The sequence below is a fragment of the Hyperoodon ampullatus genome (assembly GCF_949752795.1).
Source record: "Hyperoodon ampullatus genome assembly, chromosome: 6".
NCBI classification, from domain to species: domain Eukaryota; kingdom Metazoa; phylum Chordata; class Mammalia; order Artiodactyla; family Ziphiidae; genus Hyperoodon; species Hyperoodon ampullatus.
The window spans coordinates 34,815,628-34,836,193 of record NC_136919.1 but is presented as its reverse complement, the minus strand read 5'-3'; the positions used below and the strand labels follow the sequence as shown (position 1 = coordinate 34,836,193).

The 20,566-nt window shown below is 43.2% G+C and overlaps 1 pseudogene across 1 annotated transcript; it reads left to right on the top strand.

Moving 5' to 3' along the window:
* Nucleotides 1-8,364: 8,364 nt before the first annotated feature.
* Nucleotides 8,365-9,445, top strand: LOC307054573 (surfeit locus protein 6-like; annotated as a pseudogene). The gene has a single exon. The product of its transcript is annotated as a surfeit locus protein 6-like (transcript).
* The last annotated feature ends 11,121 nt before the right edge of the window (nucleotides 9,446-20,566 follow it).

Genomic DNA, 20,566 nt, shown 5'->3' with positions numbered 1-20,566 from the left:
TTTTTTGTGAGTTTATGATTGTTTCATCTGTTAAATATATACGACTATGCATAAAATATATAAAGTTTGCGATGTTAATAAACTGTAACAATTCCCTTGATAAACAGACAAAATATATCCATTATCTTGTATACAGATATTTATTTTTTAATAATTATACCAGTATAATCTCAGGATTTTTAGTAATTGCTATCTTTAACCAGAGCAATCAAGTTTTTTCTCTAGACACAGAAAACGTGAAGCAGAAAAGCAAGAACTATATAGCTATTTTTGTCCACAAGTCTCTTTCTATAAAAAAATTACCTTTTATAATTTAATTCAGTTGAACACATGATTTTGTGATTTTGTAATCTTTTTTAAAATTTTTACTGAAATATAGTTGATTTACAATATTGTGTTAGTTTCAGGTGTGCAGGAAAGTGATTCATTTATATATATATATATATATATATATAATTTTTTTACATTCTCTTCCATATAGGTTATTACAAGATATTGAGTATAGTTCCCTTGATTTTGTAATCTTAAACAAAGCGATTTTAGGTAATATAACTAGCTAAACTAAGAGAGAATTTAGGAAATTCAAATTAATTAGGCTTTCCATGAAAAAAATTTATCCAAGACTGGCATAGAGGGAAGAGATAAAGTTGTTTTTAAACTAATTTATTAAGTCAATTTAATTTTCAGTCATCTTGATTATGAATATTTCAAAAAGCTGTTTTCCATACCTTTACATTATGATATGTTAAAATCTCCAACATGTTTTAAAGCAAATTTTTCCATTTGATTTTCTAACCTAGTATCCAAAGGCTGTAAATGAAACTCACACTTAAGCCTTTTTTTTCTAGGTTACAGCTTTAGCAGAAAAAATTTCTTATATAGTCAACATATTTAAATCATATTTAGAATTTTTAGTTTCTCTTATTTTACATTTATACAAGCACTTAATATATTGAAATTTTTATAGAAGTTAATCAGAAAAGGTATTTGTTCCTGATGGAGCAAAACCTAATGATTTTGAGATCTTATAATCTAACTTATCAACTCTCTCTAGAGGTAGACAAAGTATCTCTATTTGCTCAAAAAATATTTCATATTTATAAACCGGGAATTTTTTATCAACTCTTATACAAGTTAGAGGAGTTTAAGAATTTAAGGTAAAAATACAGGCACTAATATTTATTAAGGATATTGATCAGTTGAAGAATAAAAACGTGTAATTAATCACCATTTGTTCCTCTTGGGAAACACAGTGTTGAAAATCTGTGTAATTTTGTGATTTTTCCCTCTGAATTTACCAAAACAGTCTTTCTCTTTTTTTCTAGGTGCATTATATTTTCTTTTCTTTTTTTTAACAATAGTGATAATCTCCTTTCTTTTGCCTTATTTTATAAATCCTGAAGAAAGTAATTTTGGCATTATTCAATTGTTAAGAAAAACAAAAGCAGACAGTTGAATACTAGGGATTCAGCTTCCTTTTAATTGTGGTGCAGGAATTTTAACTTAGCAGATATTGGCACAATTGGGACCACAATAAATGCACATGAAAAATTACCAGAATTCTGAAAGAAGAAAAAAGGCTCTGAGCTTGAGGGTCAGAGGAAGCCAAATTGACACAAACCGAAATACATAAACAGAGAGAATCTAGGAAGAGAAACACCAAAAACTTTTCAACCTTGCATTCAAGTGCCAGGAACAATCAGAATCCTCAGGCATACAACCAAAAAAAGGTCATAGAAATCAGATTACAGATTCTTATCAACTGCCACTTGACAGCAATCACTTAATGGCCAGGCCACAGAATTAAAACCCAGATGCCACCACTGCTGTCACCAGGGTAGATTCAACCCACCCTGTTCAACTAGAGCAAGAACCAGAAGCAGAAACAAATGTGACCAAGAATCAGTTTAGTGTGTGAGAGCCAGAGAACCCAATCGCCACATAAGCATTATGACAGGAGCCAAGAAGAGATGAGCCAAGGACCCAAGGGGTCCAGGACCAGAAAAGATCCAGGTTTGCTTTAATCTACACATTCACAGTGGAGCCTTCAGAATAAGAGTCAAAGAATAACTCAAAGACATATGGTAAAATTATTAGCATACTATTTAATTATGCACAAGGGAAAACAATACATTAATTTCCTCTAAAAATAAAATAAAATAATACAAAATAAAATGACTTAAATATGAGAAAGAGAACTAGAGGAGACAAAAAAACCAAGCCACTTTGATTTCTTGCTTCGGTAAAACGCTGACCAGCCGGCAGCCAGCAAAAAGGCCTGTCAGGGGATTTTTGCCCTCAGGCAGCCAAGTGGGTCATCAAAGGAAGCCATTTCAGTTATTTGTTTATTCTGCAGAAGACCTGGGGGGTTAACTTGGACACATACAAAACAGGCAGTCTCTGCATTACGTCCTGCAGCGTACTCTTTGCCAGCACCCCCAACTTTAGGTCTGCACCATTTTCTTATTCGAATTGTTCACTGATAATCGAAAAGGTAAATTAAAAGAAGTCAAAGCAATTCAGATTTCAAAAGAAACTGAAGGAAAAAAAAAAGCATCTCTACTACTGTAGGTGCAGGAAGCCTTGATTGGTCTTGCTTTCCCCCATCAAGACTCTGCCTCACCACCCACTACTTCGCCTTGTTCTCCACGGTTAACCATCTTGCCATCCTGTTGTTTTTCTTCCAAGCACACAAGGTGTGCTTGTGGTGGCTACTGTTCAAGTGACCAACTTGCTCTGGGTTTCCTGGGACTTTCTGGTTTAGCACTGAAAGTCCTGCATCCAGAGAAGCCCCTCAGTTCCAGGCACAGTGGGACAGTTGGTCACCTCAGTACTTTCCCCTTGAATTGTAAGAATTAGGTCCACACTGCAAGGGTAATAAGATCCAAGAAAGCTGCACTTCGAAGAGGTTTCTGGAAGCATCTTGCATTTTCTATCTTTTTTAATTGTGGCAAAACATACATAACATAAAATTTACCATTTTAACCGTTCTAAAGTGTACAGTTCTGTGGCATTAAGTACATTCACATTGCTGTGCAACTATCCATCTCCAGAACTTTTTTATCCTCCCCAACTGAAACTCCATACCCATTAAACACTAACTTCTCTTTCTCCTCCCCCAGCCCTTGGCAACAAGCATCCTATTTTCTGTCTATGAATTTGACTACTCTAGGTACCTCATATAAGTGGAATCACATAATATTTATCCTTTTGTGCTTTTGGGAATTTCTTAAATAATAAATTGAATTTTACCGATTTTCAATTATAATAGCTAAAATAACCAGCTGTTGACCGAGCGCTACTAGCAGATGAAATCAATATCCAACTTATTTTTGGCCCTCTACTCACCTTAAAAAATTTATTTAGTGAATGAATGAATGAATGAATGGTTTCCCTACCTCTGCCTCAAAACTTGAGCAGGCCCCAGGACTTTCGCTGGTCACTCTTAAGGAATAAGCAGTTGGTCACTTTCAGTAACAAACAAAAATCTCAACTCCAAAATCAGGGCACATTTGATGTCTTATCAGAAATCCTGCCATCTTCTTACTCATTTGGGGGGTGCTTTGTGTTTGTATGTTGATACCCACTTGGCCTCCTGGTAAGACTGCATGCACACATTGAGGAAAGAAGAAAGCAAACAGTCCATCATCTCAAATCATTAGCAAATCTAATCTAAAAGACATTGAGCAAAGGCATTTGATGGGAGGCCAGTTGGAGTCCATCTACCTCCATACCTAGCCTCTTCCTTTAACTTTAAAATACCAGAGACTTTGGACCTGAAAGCTGGAATTTCCTTGCACTTATTACATACTGTAATATTAATTTTTATACCAAAAAATTATAGGTTCACTGTTAACAGGTAGAATACTACACAGGTATAAAAAATTAAGTTAATAATTTCCCACACCAATCTCATCTCCAATTCCCCAAAGGGGGAAAAAATATTAACAGGGTAGAGTCTATCTTCACCTCTTTTTCCTCATAAAAATACTGCAGCACAGTATTTCATAAAAATCATTAAAATTTTGCATCATAAAAATATTATATACCTATGTACATATAGATAGATGTTATATTATACTAATTATATTATATTCTTATCTGTATCTTGCTCTTTTTTCCTAAGCAGATCATAGACTTCCCCCTCTGAGTCTTTGTAATTCCAAACTTCGGTTTGTTTTCCTCAAGAGAGAACAACAGTGGCTACTCAGGGTGTGACTTAAAGGCATAAATATAGAGGAGACATTGTCTGGTTGTCCCAAGCTGGCTTTGTCTAGCTGTGAAAGGCTGCTGACTTTCATTCATAAAGCATAGGTGACTATGTTCTTGAATCAAAGAAAAGAAAGGAAATGAATGAATGCTCCTTCGATGGAGGAGATGAATGACCGAATTAAGTAGCCAGTTGGTTTAATTACAGCTTTCAGTTTTCCCTCATTTAATAAGCATTGCAACCATTCCACCTCTGGTCAAAAATAACAAGTAGGTGGTATTGTGTTTGTGATTATATATCTGACATCTATGAAGGGAAAAACAAATAGTAAATTCATTCTCTGGATTTTTCTTATGGTTTACATGTGATCTACCTATTTTGCTGAAGTCTCACCATTTCTAAACGGTGCTTTTTAGACCTTCAGCATCTGTAATGTGAGGAATGCTAAGTGCAAATGCAGATTCCTAGGCCGTGTTTTGACCTCTCCTGGATCAAAATATATGCAAATAGAATATGTATCAAAAAATTTCCACAGGTGATTCTAGCATACACTAACTTGCTTGAAAAGTACCCCTAGGCCTCATCACAGGCTCAGAGATTTGCTGATCTCATCTTTTAAAAGACTCTAATCATCTCCTCTAGACTTCAGATACCTAGCATCCCCCCACCTCCTCCCCTTTTATGTCCACCACCCCCAAGCATGTTATGAAAACAGGAAGCTTGCATACTCTGGGTCCAGCTCAATGCAGGCAGGCTCTGAATAGCCCCTGGGTCCCCAGAAGAACATGAAGAAGGAGCTGCTGATTTGACTGGGCCTAAGAATTGCCCTTGACTCTTTGTGTTCAGACCTAGGAAATAGTAGTTCCGAATCTGCTGGGACCCTAACAAGCATTAGAGATAAAATGTTTTCTATCTCTAGGAGAGGCTAGAGCAGCATGCAAACACCTTTGTGGATGCTAAGAAGAAAGCCAAGAAGGGAAAGAAGAGCGAGGATTAATAAAGGTAGTGACTGCCTTTTGCATCTTGTCATTCTCAATACCAACAGTCAATGACAGTTCTCAAATGAGTATAGGTCAACATGTGAATGAGTGATTGGATGAATTTGTTTCATACTTTTTGGTGACCGAAAACAACAATAGCAACAACAATTTCCTAATCCCTGAGATTACTGCCCCCTTGAAAAAGACACGTGGGTGCTTCATATTGGTTTACAGTCAGAATGTCATCTGTAACTTTTAGTAATGTCTACAAGGAACACTGGTGGGAACCGATTCAATAGGCTTTAAAACTCCAGAGAGTAAAGCACGGAATTCCCTGGAAATGCTCTGTCATGAAGACACTGCTAGGAAGCAGCTCTGGAGCTGTGTGGGTGCCTGATTCAGAGCCTCAAAAACATAAAAGAGAAATAGTAAAACTGAGAAAAGCCAAGATCAGAAAGCTGCCTTGAGCCAACACATTACTGCCCACCTGCTAAGTTCTAGGCTATTCTGCCCAAGGACCCTGAGCTCTTTCCAGGTTCTAATTTGACCAGGCATTTATTAGGTTATAATAAAAGGAGGAATGAAAGAAAACAGATTCTTTGGAGAGAATGGAAAACAACATTTCATGGGAAAAATGAGAAAATTAGCCAGAATAAAGACATAAATTTGCCACCAAGACATCATAGTTTCTTCAAAGATACAATTCGCCTGCTGAACCTATCCACAAATACTTTTGAAACTCAGAAACATGCAGCACATTCTCTGTAAGAGGATATACTGTGACTTGCTCAACCAGGGACCCTGTCCTGCTGGTGGACTGACACTATGATAGCTCCCAGGAGTGTTAACAGGAGTGTTCACCTCCTGGTATTCACACTCTGTGTAATCCCCTCCCCTTGACAGTGAGAAGGCCAACAGAATACAGCAGAAGTGATGGGATGTCACCTCCATAATTATGTTATAATCTCTGTCTTGCTAGACTTTCCATATTGCTTTTTCTGCTTGCATACTTTAATGAAAAAAGTGGCCACGTTGGAGAGGTCCACATGGCAAAGATTGGAGAGCAATCTCCAGCCAATAGCTAGGAAGGACCTGCAACCCTCAGTCAAACAGTCCTCTGGGAACTGAATTCTGCCAGCAACCTGGATGAGCTTAGAAGTGGATCCTTCCCAGCTGAGCTTTCATATGAGACCACAGCTTCAGCTAGCAACTTTATTTCAGTCTTGTGAGGAACCCCAAAACAAAGGAATCAGCTAAGCTATGCCAAACTCTTGACCACAGAAACTGTGAGTTAATAAATGTATATCATTTTAAGCCACTAAATTTGGGGTAATTTGTTACACAGCAACAGATAACTAATGCAATCCTGATCCAAGCTGAGATATCGAGGAAAGAGTGTCTGGTTTTCACAGTTCTGAACAATTACTCTTGCTGCCCTTGCCTTGCTGGAGTCTGTGAAATAAGACACACTCTTCCAAGCTGCCTGTATCCAGCACGTATATGACAACCTCTGCAGCAAGGGGAGTAGGGGGGAGGGGCGTGCTCTGAGAGGTGCCAAATGGGGAAGTCATTTAGTCCATGAAAAGATACTTCTGATTTGTTAAAACAGAAACTGGTATTAGCTTGTGTTCTAAAGAGCTTTTAAATCTCAGAGAAGAGGATGATAAATTGAGTGCTATGTCCACATTTTCAATCAAAGGCTTTAGTTGTAAGTAATTCCACATGCTGTAACCATCAGCAGCATGCAAGGAAGCTGCCACATGAAATAAACCTTCATTTGCCTGAAGCCAGAATTTATATTTTCTTTAAGATGAGATTCACATCAACACACACACACACACACGCCCACGTGTGCGTGCGTGCGACTTTTTGTGGGAGGATGGACTAACTGAACTCACTTTTCAATTGCATCAGCTTCTTTTTTAATGTAGTGATGAATGGATTCAATTAGATGAAAACCATACTTGTGGTTGACATATCAGGAGTGTTATTTCTTCCCACAGATTTCATCATGCACAATGACTAAAGGCACTGCCTTTCTTTCCTGTCTTTCCAGGTTACACTTATAGGCAGCTCTTTTGACCAAAGAGTGTAGATGATTCTTAACGTGACACTGGCATAAAGGAAAAGAGAAATCCTCTGGGACACTGGTCAAGAGACAACAGGTTCTTTACTCTTTTTACTCTTCAGGTCTCCCTGGACTCAGGTGACCAATAGAGTATAAGACCTGAGTCACACAGGGCTTCTCTTTGTTGAGTTTGTATATACCCTCAATGCAAAGTTCGGGGGTCTACAAGGCCATCTTTACCTCTGTTATCAACTGCAAGTTAGAGAGCCCCCAAGATCACCCTCGAGTTTGATAATGTGCTGGAAGGACTCACAAAACCCACTGAAAGCTGCTGTACTCACAGTTAGTTTATGACAGCACAAGGACACAGATTAAAAGCAGCTAAGGGAAGAGGTACACAGAGAAGGGTCCAGGAGAGTCCCAAGCATGGGACCTCTAGCACAGGACTCTAGTGGAGTTATGCAGACACTGTTTATTTCTCACAGGTACAATGTGTGACAATATGCACGAGCTACTGCCATCCAGACAAGCTCACATGAACCTTGGTGTCTAGAGGTTTTACTGGGGCTCAGTCACATAGATATGGCTGACCGCCCATGTGGACAACCTTAGTCTCCGGAGGTCAAGTTCACGCCTCATGACTGAAGGACCCTACTATAAATCACACTGCTAGCATAGACTATCTGGCATGGCCAAAGGTCCCTAGGTTAAACAAATCAGGCAGGACATTCCAAGGTCTTAGAGGTTACCTCCCAGAAGCCAAGGGCAAAGGCCAGGCCTCTCTGGGGGAAAGGTTAATCCTTTACTGCATACCATACCAAAGCCTATGCAGACTTTCCCGTTCCACTTGGCAGAATTTCCCTGCAACAGCAATCTGAACTTACACCTCCCCTAATCTCTTCCGTCCTCAAGAATGGCACCAACAACCGCCCAGGGGATCAAGCCACTACCACCCTAATCCATGGAGTGTTTCTGGTGAGCGCAGACGGGTAGGTGAGGGTAGCGCAGGCCAGGGACTGCCGGGTGCCGCCGGGATGCTGAACCCCGGCCCTCCTCCCCTGAGTAGGACCCCAAGCGAGCCCCGCCCGACCCCTGAGCCTCCAGCCATGGCTTCTCTGCTCGCGAAGTATGCTTACCTGCAGAGCCTGGCCAAGAAGATCTGCTCCCAGCCCAGGCCCGAGCCGCAGAAGCGCAAGTCGGCTGGCAAAACTCGAGTCTTAGAAGCTGCTGGGCTCCTAAAAAAGGAGAGGAAGAAAGCACTGAAGAAATCCCAGGAACGGGAGGAGAAGGCTGCCGAGGCCAAGGCCCGGGCCCCTGCGGAGAGTCTCAGGTCAGGAAGCCGGTGGCAGCCGAGGAGGAGGAGGAGGAGGAGGAGGAGGAGGAGGAGGCCTCCAGCTCCACTGGGGCCCCTGCGGCTGGCCTGGACAAAGAACCTCTTTACTTGCCTTGGACGTTCTGCGGCAGCGCCTGCCTGAAAAGATACCGGAGGCGCGGGGCCAGGGCAGCGCCAAGGAGCTGTCTCCCGCCGTTTTGGAGAAAAGGCGTCGGAAGAAGTGGAGGAAGCAGGAGCGCGACCAGAAGCAGCAGCAGCGAGGGCGCTGAGGGCAAAGCGGAAGGCGCCCGAGGCCCCTGAGGGCGCGGAGGACGCTGAGCGGCCCCTGAGGCGCCCCGCGAGGAGGCGCAAGGCCGGCCGGGGCTGCTCTTCAACAAGGTGGAGGTGACCGAAGAGAAGCCGTCCCGCAAGGCGCAGCACAGGAAGGAGAAGAGGCAGAAGGGGAAGGGCAACCTGACGCCGCTAACAGGCAAGGCCTAGGCAGCAGCTGAGGCGCCTGCGAGCGCGGCAGGCCCGGCTGGAGGAGCTGCGGGCCGCGGACGCGGGCCAGGCCCGGGAGCTCGAGGCAAAGATGCAGTGGGTAAACCTACTGGACAAGGCCGAGGGCGTGAATATCCGCGACGACGAGCACCTTCTGCAGGAGGCCCCGAAGCGCAAGAAGAGGCGGGGCGCAGCGCCAGCGCGCGTGGGAGAAGCGCACAGCGCGTGTGGCGGAGAAGACGCAACAACTGCAGGACCCGTGGCGGCAGAACTCGCGCGAGAACAAGGAGGCCGAGACTGAGCGGCGCCTGGAGAAGACCCGCAAGAGGGGCCGCATCCTGCCCCAGGACCTGGAGCCGGCTAGCCTGGCCTGAGGGCCCGACTGCCCGACCTCGAACCCGGCAGGCTCAGGCTCCCAGCAGAAATAGGACGCTGCCCCCCTGTCCTCACCGACTTTTCGGGGCCCAGGCCGCACGTGCAGAAGAGCCTTCAGATCCGGGGAAGGGGTGACCCAGATCCGGGCTCCAGCCCCCTCTGGTGAGGCCAGAACGCTCCCTGAAAATTCGGGGGTGGGGGACGAGGGAGTGGTGAGGAGGGAGTGGCATGGGGAGGGGCTGGGTCTTCACTGGCCCCCTCCTCCTCTCCCGAGTTCACAGGAGCAGGAAGGGAATGGCCTCTGTGGCTGCTGTGTCAGCCCCAAACTCTCTTGGAAAAGACAAAAACCAACTCCCGTAGCCAGAGCTGAAGGCGGAATCGACAGGCTTGGTAACTGGGGGAAGGCGGGGCCATCCTCAGGCTGCCTGGAATTGAATTATTCTAAATTTATTTGTAAGATGGATAAAGATTATCATTTAAGATAAACATGCACATTAAAAATCCTAAAATAACCACTAGAAGATAGAAACAGTGTTACTAAACTAGAAAGAAGAAAAATGTAGTGGGGTGGACAGTGTCAGTCTAGGAGGAGGTGGGAGAGAAAGTAAAACCTAAAACTAAGCCGGGTGAATGGAGGATACACAGAGGCAGAGATAAGTCCAACGCCACAGGCAGCCAGACCGAATGCACGTCGACAAAACTCAGATGAATTTTATGGTATGTGGATTATATTTCCAAAAAACTGTTAATAAAATTCTTTTGACTAAACTCCAGTTAAGAAACAGATGGTAACCAAAAGGAAGCTGGTGTTGGCTGTACTATAAGATGAAGTCGACTTTAAGATAAAAGGCACTGCTAAGGAGGACTATCACCACGTAATGAAAAGGGGTTCAAATCACCTGGAAGGTAGAACAGTCGTGCACCAGGAACATAGCTTCAAATCTGTCTAGCAGAAACTGACACAACTACAAGGAGAAATCAATTCACAAACCAAAGTGGGAGATTTTTAACGTCTCTGTTAGGAATTGATAAACCAAGCAGACAAAATCAGATGGATATGGAAGGTTTGGATGAGAGTATTTATAAGCTTGATCTGTTGGACACACAGAACAGTGTATCTGAAAACAGTATGTACTCCAAGCACACATGGAACAGTGGTGAAAACCAGCCATCTCCTAGTCCATAAAGCAAGTCATGTTTCAAAGCGTCAGTGTCATACGAAGTATATGATCTGGCCACAGAACAATGTAAAAACTTAAGAGGTAATTGTTAAAGTTTCCTGTCTGGAAGCTTAGAAACACACTTCTAAATTACCTGTGAGTCAAAGAATCATCCCTAATGGATGTTAGCGAATATTTAGGACTGAAAGATAATGAAAATGCTATGCGTCACGACCCTTTCACAATGACATCCAACGCAGTTAGCAATAGCTATTATTTTTCTGGTTTGTTTGTTTGTTCCCTGCCTCCCACCCATAAAAATATAATCTCCATGCAAGCAGGCACCAGTCTGCCTTTTTCATACCTGTATTACCTGCTCTTAGAAGAGAGTCTAACACATAGTAGGTACTCAATAAATATTTGCCTGACAAGTGAACGTATGCCCTTTTCTTGAAAGTCAACTCGTAACCACTGGTTTATTCAACAAGTATATGAGCACCTTCTCTACGAAAGGCCAGACACAGGTGAGTCTAGGCAAAGCCCACCCTCGAGAGCATAAAAGAGCCTAACAGTAGTATCAGTAGAATAAATAACGTTCATCTTTGTACCTTCCACAGCATTGAGACAGTCTTGGAGCTCATTAAAGAGTAAAAGAACAAAAGAGGACTCTGCTAAAATGGTATTAGAAATTCAGAGGGAGAAAAGAGTTCTTAAAAATGAAAGGATCCTGGGCTTCCCTGGTGGCGCATTGGTTGGGAGTCTGCCTGCCGACGCAGGAGACGTGGGTTCGTGCCCCGGTCCGGGAAGATCCCACATGCCGCGGAGTGGCTGGGCCTGTGAGCCATGGCTGCTGAGCCTGCACGTCCAGAGCCTGTGCTCCGCAATGTGTGAGGCCACAACAGTGAGAGGCCCGCATACTGGAAAAAAAAAAATGAAAGGATCCCACCTGAAGCTTAACACAATATTGCAAATCAACTATACTTCAATAAAAAAAATTTTTTTAATGAAAGGATCAGGAAAGATTTCACATAGGATTTGTGATGATGGGAAACGAGGCTCGTCATTCTAAGTAATGGGAGCAGTACAAATAAGGCACAGAGGTAGGAAGGGATACCTTCTGGGCAAGATTAAGTAGTTCCATTTGGAAGAAGTATAGGGTGTATAAAGAGGAATTCTAGGAGATAAAGCTGGGAAGGTTGGTTGGGATCAAAATTGATATAAGTCCCTATAATTACAACTCTAGACAACGTGAAGCCTCTGAACATTTTTGAAAAAGGACTTACCATGACTGAAACCGTGCCTTAAAAGGGTTGAACTCAGGCAGGATCAGCTTCATGAATATGCAGACTCTGCCTTCACCGAGGACCCTGAGCACAGAAGGGCCCTGTGCTTGGTGTAATGTCCTGCTGCCATGGTGTTGAAAGTTTAAGTAATTTTGAATAAGGGGTCCTGCATTTTTCATGTTGCACTGGGACCTTCAAACTATGTGGCTGGTCCTGAGGTCAGGAGAGAGTGATTATGAATGATTAAAATAAGGGGGAGTCAGGAGGCAAGGTGACAAGATAAGAAATCATAATAATAGTTCAAGGAAAAGCTAATGAGGACATGAGGTGGGGAAGCCTTCCTACTCTTAGTAGATACTCTAAGTATTTAGAGGTAATAAAGAAACTTGGGTCATAGTTAGGGTCACAGACCCAAAGATATTCTTCAAAACTCTCAGCTCCAAACTACACAGAATGATTCTTAATATGTAAGTCAGGAGGAAGTTGAAAGTTTATAGGAAGCCGTTGGAAGTTTTTGAGCAGGGATTTTATATAAGATTTATTTAACAAATATTTATTGAACACCTGCTATGTCCCAGGCATAGTGGTAGAATTAGAAACCTACTGGGTGCCAGAGATTAGTGCTACCAAACGAAAGCTCACTGACCAAGGCACACAGAAGCCAATACTCTGGCATCGGCTTTTGAGAAAAGAAAGAGCTTTATTGCGAGGTCGACCTGCAGAGCTCCAATCTGTCTCCCAGATCCAAGGTTCAGGGCAAAATTTAAGGAATTAGGAGAATTTCAAACCTGGAAGCTGACTGGCTAATCTTGAATCAGTCCATATATGGTAATCAAGCTATTCTTGCTGCTGGAAGCTGGATTTTCCTCACTGAAGGAGTTCTTGCTTTGTAAAGAGCTCTGGTGGCAACATTTCTATTCTCTGAATTCCATAGACTGAAGATCCTTGGTTCCGGGGTCATCCTGGAGACACAGGTTTCCATGTTGCACATGCACAGTGATGTCTCTGCAAAATACCTTCAGGTTTCATTAATCAACAGCCTGTTGTTTGTTTTTTTTTTGATTTTTTGTTTTTTTGTTTTTTTGGGGGGGAGGTTGCCAACCTTTTATTTTTCTTTTTTAACATCTTTATTGGAGTATAATTGCTTTACAATGGTGTGTTAGTTTCTGCTTTATAACAAACTGAATCAGTTACACATATACGTATGTTCCCATATCTCTTGCCTCTTGTGTCTCCCTCCCTCCCACCCTCCCTATCCCACCCCTCTAGGTGGTCACAAAGCACCAAGCTGATCTCCCTGTGCTATGCAGCTGCTTCCCACTAGCTATCTATTTTACGTTTGGTAGTGTATATATGTCCATGCCACTCTCTCACTTTGTCACAGCTTACCCTTCTCCCTCCCCATATCCTCAAGTCCATTCTCTAGTAGGTCTGTGTCTTTATTCCCGTCTTACCCCTAGGTTCTTCATGACCTTTTTTTTTTCTTAGATTCCATATATATGTGTTAGCATACGGTATTTGTTTTTCTCTTTCTGACTTACTTCACTCTGTATGACAGACTCTAGGTCCATCCACCTCACTACAAATAACTCAATTTCGTTTCTTTTTATGGCTGAGTAATATTCCATTGTATATATGTGCCACATCTTCTTTATCCATTCATCTGTTGATGGACACTTAGGTTGCTTCCATGTCCTGGCTATTGTAAATAGAGCAGCAATGAACATTTTGGTACATGACTCTTTTTGAATTATGGTTTTCTCAGTGTATATGCCCAGTAGTGGTATTGCTGGGTCGTATGGTAATTCTCTTTTTAGTTTTTTAAGGAACCTCCATACTGTTCTCCATAGTGAAGAGCCTGTTTTTAAAAAGCAAAATCATTTTAAGCTGGTCCATGTTTTACATGCTATTTCATAACAGTCCCTGCCATAAACACTGCCAGAGTAGGAAGAATTTTGTATGCAGATATTTTTCAGTTATGGTCACCACATAATTTGATCACTGTATAAAGTGTTACACTGAAAGAAAATGTAATGGTTTGCGGGGAGGAAATGGGAAAGCATCTTTCTGCTCTTAAGAAGGCTCCGAGGACATTTCAGGAAGAACCTGGGGTGGTAGGTGAAGAACTGGCTCCAAAATGAGCTTAAACCTCAGGTCAAGCAATGCACCATTTCAAAATGCAGTGCTAGCTTCCGGGATTTTCGAATCAGATCAGCCACAACTGATCCACAAATCTCCATTACAAAAGAACAACTGCAGATTTTCTTTTCTAAAACTAAATGCCTCACCAATACATTCTAACTGGCTTTTTCTTTGGTTTATTCTGCTTACCCCAAGTCAGCGTTCAAGGCTGTTGGTTTATATAACCTGGAAAACAAATCTAATGGAAACCATTAGGTTGTCATCAAGGGAGAGCTGGATAAGAAGCTCTTGAACTTGTTTCACCCTCTCAAAAGGCAGGACTTATTTTTCTTACCATGAAAACAGTAGATTGGGGAGAAAGCAGAGAGCGATGCAAACACAGACATGGCTGCTCTCTGAGATTTTCCTCTCCTCAGAAAGCAAAGTGAACACGCATGGCTCTTGGTACTGTTCACCTGCTTTGTTCCTTCCTGTCCTCTTCCCTTATGGGAAGAAAGTCTTTTAACATAATCATGCATCACAATTAAGGCTTTCAGGGTAATGGGTATTAGCAAGAGAGAGGTGAATCTGTCTGGTAGGTACCTCGTTCTGAGGAATAAAAAGATCCACTGTTATTTTCCCAAGATGCAGTGACCTCAGACCAAAGGGGCACAGAGTGTCCTGGGCTTGGCCAACCATGGTAGCAGCTGGTTGGATCCAGAACCTTGGGAGGTGGAGTGGGAGGTCGGGGAGAAGGCAGAGGAGCAGAGAAGGAAGAAGTGGGGGAAACTTGGAAGGGCTCTCTGGGCTCCAACCCAACGTGTAATGTACATATGTTACACCTTTGGTTAACCCCCTGGGATGACAAGAATTGGTTCTGAGGGAGACCCAGGCCTCCCTGGCACAGAGCTGGTCCTACATGCCCCTATAACTGTGGCTCTGCAGAGCATCATGACCCCCAGTTATACAAATTTCATAACAGGAAGTCTTCCCAGCCTCTAGGTCTTTACATATGCTATTCCTCTGTCCCCAGTTCTCTTGCTCTGTATTGACAGCCATTGAATCATCCTTAAGACCCAAATGGCACTTTATCTCCTCTTGGGAGCTTTCCCTGACCTCTAGAGACAGCGAGGCTCCCCTGCTCTAAGCTGCCAGGATATCTCATTGCACTTCCTGGGCATCTCTAACATGTTGTACAGTCACCGTTGCCTGTATAATTGTCTCCTTCACTAGACTGTGAATTGCTCAAAGGCAGACTGGGTCTCGTTAATCTTACATCCATACTAGCTAGGTAGCTAACACAGTGCATAACAGGTATTTAATTAGTGTTTAGTGAATGAAAAAAAAAAGCCAAGAATAAAGGATCAGTTTTTGTGAGGCAAATGTGCTACCCACTTGGCCAGATGTGCCCAGTGAAGGGAGTCTTTGAGGGACCTAAAAGTCATACATTCCACAGTGTCCTGTGAAATTCAAGATAAAGGAAGCCACCCTGCTGAACCTAAGAGCATATCTGGTCGATTCTCCCCTCTAGGGAGCCCCAAGGAAGGAAGGTCATTATGAACTGCCATGAAAAATGGGAATCATGTCGAATGGGTTCATTTGACTGCCCAGGAAATCTTATCATCCAGTCACAATTTATAGTATTAGAGTTTTGTGTGCTCTTTTCTGATGATCAATTTTCTACCTGTCAACTCAGAAAGGGCCGGCGAAAGGCAGAGATAATCCTTCTTGGTCTGACTGGAAGTATTCCCACAAGTGTCTAAAGACAAAATAACCTATGCATCTAGACTCGTAGTTACATGAAGGTAACTATTGGGAAGTTGTGCCAGGTGCTGCCTTGGCATGGCCTTTTCTCCAGTGCCTTATACATTAATTTTAAAAGGTTCTTGACATTTCGGTAGAACTGATATAATCATTTTCAGAGAAAGGTGCCTGTCCTCAGAATGGGTGTATTTTATTTTTGATCTAAGCGATATGAGTTAGAATTATTATTCTACCCAAAAAAGACACGGCAATAAGCTGAACAATCTTTATCTATAAAACTTTTTTCACATTTCAAAATATTTTCATATCTAGTATCTCCTTGACATTCACCAATAATCCTATGCAAGTAGCCCGACCAGGGGGTTATTACTTAAACATCAAGAAAAGGGAATTGGACTCAGAAGGCATAGGGACTCATCCAAAAGTACCAGGCAGTAAGTGGCAGATTTAGTCTCTAGATTCCAAACCCCTAATAAAAGTTTACCTGGTTTATGGGCTTCCCTGGTGGTGCAGTGGTTAAGAATCCACCTGCCAATGCAGGGGACATGGGTTCAAGCCCTGGTCCAGGAAGTTCCCACATGCCGTGGAGCAACTAAGCCCGTGCGCCACAACTACTGAGCCTGCGCTCTAGAGCCCGCGAGCCACAACTACGGAAGCCCGCGTGCCACAACTACTGAAGCCCACGCACCTAGAACCCGTGCTCTGCAACAAGAGAAGCCACCACAATGAGAAGCCCGCGCACCGCAACGAAGAGCAGCCCCCACTTGCCACAACTAGAGAAAGCCCACGTGCAGCAACAGAGACCCAATGCAGCCAAAAATAAATTAATTAAATTAATTAATTAATTTTAAAAAAAAGGTCCCCTGGTTTTTGCCTAAAAGATAAATGCTGACATTTCCAGATAAGATTAATGTGTAGCACAAGGATCTAACTCACTGCACCAAATATTTTGGGTTCTCCACATGGTGGGTTTGATTTTTCCTACTCCTTGAAGTGAGGTGTAGCTGAGTGATTCGCTTTGGTGGGCTGAAGTTTTGGAGTCCAGTGCACAAGTGCAGACACTCTTTCCCTCTGCCATTCAGGTGGTGGCTACACCATCAGTCTTGGTCCCAGAGTAAAGCCAATGAGGAGCAGAGCCCCCAGCTGACACATCATGGACCGAGGCAGGGAATAAACCTTTGTTTAATTGAGGTGTATTGTTACCTCAGCACAACGTGACTTACCCTGCCTGATACACTCCATGCAAGGGCTTACATGCAATGACCTTATGGAAATGACCAAAGAACCATAAAAATGGGGGCAGTTGCATCTCTCTGGAAGTTAAGGAAGTGTGCCATCCATAAGCCGTAAGTTTGGAGAAATTTCAACAAGATAAAATAAGTTTAAGGAAGGATAACAAGGGATGATTCAATACTCCTTTAAATAAATGAGCAACCTAGAAATGTTTACTTTTTCATGCTAAATAGGGACATGGTGAGGAGGCCCCCCTCACCAAAAATAATAATAATAATAATAATACTCCCCAACTTTTGGGTTTGGAGAAAAAAGTACCTTAAATAGTTGCTGGTGGGGCATGCTATGATAAGCCCTAGCTTTGTTCCAGAAGGTACCGTTCTGCTCTCCCTAAGATAACACACAATATGCACCCACGTGAAGAGCAATCTAGAGCCACCTCCCCAGGTGGAGGTGGTGGCACCTGGTGACTCAAAAATGCTCTGCTGAATCTGATAGAGCACTGAATGACTGGCACAGGGACCCACCTGTTTTCTAACCAGCATTCATGTGGCCCCTGTACGGAAGATGCTACCTCCTGAAGCAAAACTTTGAAGCATGAAAGCAGAAACATATTTGGCATATCTCTATTGGCTTTTATTTTTTATTTTATTTATTTTATTTATTTTTATTTATTTATTGGCTGTGTTGGGTCTTCATTGCTGTGCATGGGCTTTCTCTAGTTGTGGTGAACAGGAGCTACTCTTCATTGCAGTGCACGGGCTTCTCATTGCGGTGGCTTCTCTTGTTGTGGAGCACGGGTTCTAGGCGCATGGGCTTCAGTAGTTGTGGCACATGGGCTCAGTAGTTGTGGCTTGCGGGTTCTAGAGCGCAGGCTCAGTAGTTGTGGCGCACAGGCTTAGTGTCTCTGTGGCATGTGAGATCTTCCGGACCAGGGCTTGAACCAGTGTCCCCTGCATTGGCAGGCGGATTCTTTTTTTTTTTTTTTTTTTTTTTGCGGTACGCAGGCCTTTCACTGTTGGGGCCTCTCCCGTTGTGGAGAACAGCCTCCGGACACGCAGGCTCAGCGGCCATGGCTCACGGGCCCAGCCACTCCGCGGCACATGGGATCTTCCCAGACCGGGGCACGAACCCGTGTCCCCTGCATCGGCAGGCGGACTCTCAACCACTGCGCCACCAGGGAAGCCCCTGGCAGGCGGATTCTTAACCACTGCGCCACCAGGGAAGTCCCTCTGTTGGCTTTTTTTGTGTGTGTGGTACGCGGGCCTCTCACTGTCATGGCCTCTCCCGCTGCGGAGCACAGGCTCCGGATGCGCAGGCTCAGCGGTCATGGCTCACGGGCCTAGCCGCTCCGCGGCATGTGGGATCTTCCCAGACCGGAGCACGAACCCGTGTCCCCTGCATCGGCAGGCGGACTCTCAACCACTGTGCCACCAGGGAAGCCCCCCTTTGTCGGCTTTTAAATCACAGAGAATAAAAACAGCACTGATACTATGTGAATTGTGAATTCACATTCTGGGTAAAAATGACATCAGAGTGAAAGGGGACACATTCAGACTGAGAGGGTATGCCCACCGCACGGCAAGTGGAGGGGGGATAAGTGGTGGGGTGCCTCAGGTCATGGAAAGGGCAAACAAGGATTTGAAACCAGAAAATCAGGAAGCCATTCTTACCGCCCCCATTTAGCAGCTAAGTTACCTTGGCCAAGATTCTTGTTAAAGCTCGGGTTCTTGATCAATAAAGATAATAATCCCTACAACTGAGCACTGCTGTGAAGATAAAACAAGGTCGTATGTGGGCAGAAGCACTTTGTAAATTATGAAGTTCTGGTACAAGTGGTAATTGTTTATCTTTGGGCAGGACTGAGCGTTATAAAGTCATTTCTTAAACAGCTAGAAGCTGCCTCCTCTATCTCCCTAAGTCTCCTATTTCAGTTCCTCATAGATGACATGTTAAATATTTGAGTGATAGGAAAGAAGGAGGGAGGGAGGGAGGGCAGGAAAAGATAGAAAAAAGGAAGGAATCCTCAGTTTGCCCATTGGGATCATACAAAATTAGTTTAATTCTTCTCTCAGATAAATATTTACTTAAAAAATGTGTTTCCTACTTTATTCCAAAAAGGATAAAAGGGATCTTACAAGGAAAACTAAAATACAATAAAAGAGCACAAATTTTAAATAGTGCAGAAGAAAAAAGACTACAAGGAAAGGGATAGGAGTGAGCTTGGAGTGAGGCAGTCCTCAGTCTGGCTATGGTGAACCACCTACTGGTTCTAAGCTTTGCAGCATCCAACACAAGAAAAGAAACATGATCATATATACAGTTCCCAACATCCATGAGGCAAAAAACAGAGCTGTCATTCAAGAGAAGTACTGATCTTCTTAGTAGTGAAGATAAGCATTTTTCCAAGAGGACACCATGGAAGGAAAGCATGACACCCTCAGCCTTGCTCTTCAACCAACAGAATAAGAAGCTTCCTAGGGATGGGTCCATGAGGACCCCTATATAGGCTGAAGGCATCAAATCAAGAAGCAATTCAGCAAAGTTAACTTTGCCCGCTGTCAGAACAGTGCAGCCCACCTTCCTGGGTCTCTGGGATCTAGTTTGACTCAAGGATATATGATAGATTATCTAGAAGAGTAAAAAATCAGCATGTCCTTCAAGCAACGATCCCCAATATCATTCAAGTCCCCACAAATGCTTAGCTCTGCCAAAGGGTATGTAAAACAAAGAGTGTTTAAATGATCATAAGCACAATCCTATATGACCAAGAACTCTTGGTGCAACATGGAGGAAAAACATGGAACTGTGAATACAAATCTCAAGTTACTTGTCAGATAAAATCAAAACCACAGGATAGAGTTTCCAGTCATGTGAGTGGGACCATTTGACAGAGGTCCCTCTGAGGCTGATGGAGTCAAGGGCACCCATTCCACCTTTATTTCTGCCATAGAGTTTTAGCCACAGGATAAAGACAAAGATAAAAAGCCTAAAGTTAGAAATATGCAGAGATGAATGCCCTGAAATGCAAATTATTCACAAGCATATGACATAATAAAATATTTTCCCAGAAAAGCGAATGCATAGGTTCCTTACCTTTCTAGAAGAGAAGTCACAGAGAAGAACCCCCCTTCCCCAGAGGAGTGTACCAGAGCTGACCAGTGCACCCAGTTTTTTCATGACATAGTTGGCTCACTACATTGATGGTTGGCCCTCCCCTGTGCATGGTTCCCCAACTTATATCAAGGCAAGCTTTGTGAGCCAAGAAAAAGCATGTTCATGATTTCCTGATGGGAAATAAAGCTGAAGCTTGTGAAAGATCAGATGGGCTGTCATTAAATGGGAGAGACAGCTAAAAAGGAAGCCTCATCACTAGAGAGAGGAATCAGATCATGAAACTGTCAAGGGGAAGGACTGGGAGCACCATCTTTCAGGGGGGACACAGTGGGGAAAAAAGAATGATAATAAAAATAACTGCTAATCATTAATTGAGCACATTTTCTATGGTAGACACTGAGCGAACCCCTCCTCATGCATGACCTCAATTAAAGCCAAAATT